Here is a 2,017-nt window from a genome sequence, read left to right as displayed (position 1 = left end):
GAGAAGCAACAGATTGGTAAAATTGCTAGATTTGAAATGTCAAAGTGATCCTTAATTAGCCCTCCTTCCCATTGACTGGTATATAACAAGTCTGTATAATGAAATACATTTCAACACATAGTTTCACATACATATATACATTTACCTTGGTGGCTGAATCAAAGCTAGATATTTCTGTGGCTATTATTAGCTGCATGTTTAGAGGCTTGAACCCGGAACTGAGTAAATCTATTTATGACAAGGTTATTTCTTTATATCACTTGCTTCCAAAACAAATACACATAATAGCTAGACTAACATCCTAAGGGCAAACAGAGGCAATGCTCAAAGAAACACTCCTTTTGTCCACAAATGCTGCTAATTATTGCCATAGTTGATTTCAGCTTGTGGAGTGATTTCTGTCTTGATGATGGCGTTACACATAAGGCCAAAGTAATCCTGAGCGGGGCATGAATTCATTTTAAATTTCATGGCAATACAGTAAGTACAGTTGTAGACACTTTTCAGTTGGAACCACATTTAGCAACCGGTTCGATTCTAGCCAAGTGAGAGGATCACCAAAATAATAGGATATGTCCTCAGGGGATTATAAATGTCTTCACATCTAGTCAATAGTTGTCGAGGTATTTCTGTCTCGACCAAAATGGTGGATCGACAATTGCACAGTGAGCCAGCATTCACAATTCGATAACCCTAAAATTGAAGCATCTAAATGGATTTCAACCATCATGAATTTCATTATTTACATCTGTGCGTTTCGGACTGTGACATGCCAACATATATTCTCTGTAAATGGACTGCGTAGTCTTTAAATTGAGCCATAAGTATCTGTGTTCTGCATAGCTACAAGTTGAGTATAGCTTATGTAGGGTTAGCGCCTGTCTATACTGTCGCTGTGGCTGCTTATGGCAGAAAAGAAAATAGTAAACTAAACCACGGTAGAAATGTCACTGACTTTACAGTAGCCAGTGCTCCTTTAGAATGCTTTCAGTGACAGATGTAGGGAGTGACTGAAAGGTCATTGGAAAAATCTCATAATTTGGATTTGTGAGAATCCTTTATCACTGAGCATTGCAATGTAAACCACTTTGGAAATGTTGTTTATTTTTCTGACAGTGATACAGAGTGAGGCATCTTTGAATTTGTTCGAGTGAGAGAGAAGAAATGAGGCAACCATATATCTCGCTGACAGCTGAAGCTTTCTGTCTCCTTTTTCTCTCTTTCTCCTCTGTAATTGCAAACACATTTATTCCAGCTTTGTAGCTGGCTTATTCACAGCTGCGTCTAGATAGCAGGAGGCAGTTTCAGACACTTATTCTTTATTCCACAAATTGAGAAACATACTTATCAATGCAAATGAAGTGAGCGCTGTGAGAGAAGGAGAAGAGTGGAGACGGATTCAAAAAACAGAAGGGTAGAGAAAATCCACAATGAAACCAATCAGTGCTCACACTGCTGGGAGAGAGACAGGAGAAGAAAAATCATAGAAAGTGACACTTTTTTATCACTTCATTTAGCTAATTTGGGTTGTGTATCAGAGCATTCAGCAAAGTGTGACAGAGAGAGTGTGTGAAGGTAATCCTCTCCTCTGCTCAAAGACTGACTTCTTTGTGCGGGCATCCAGATTGGCTGAGTGCTGACCAGGCTAAAAGCTTTTGAAGTAGAGGTGAAGAGCAATTAGAGTTACTGTCACACACACACACACACACACACACACACACACACACACACACACACACACACACACACACACACACACACACACACACACACACACACACACACACACACACACACACACACACACACACACACACACACACACACACACACACACACACACACACACACACACACACACACTACTACTACTACTACTACTACCTACCTACCTACTACTACTACTACTACCTACCTACCTACTACTACTACTACGTACGTACGTACGTACGTACGTACGTACGTACGTACGTACGTACGTACTACTACTAACGTAACGTAACCGGAACCGTAACCG

The sequence above is a fragment of the Notothenia coriiceps genome, unplaced genomic scaffold (genome assembly GCF_000735185.1).
Source record: "Notothenia coriiceps isolate Sejong01 unplaced genomic scaffold, NC01 NC01_scaffold00003414, whole genome shotgun sequence".
In the NCBI taxonomy this organism is placed as follows: Eukaryota; Metazoa; Chordata; class Actinopteri; order Perciformes; family Nototheniidae; genus Notothenia; species Notothenia coriiceps.
The sequence above is the reverse complement of the archived record's forward strand: the minus strand, read 5'-3'. Positions refer to the sequence as shown.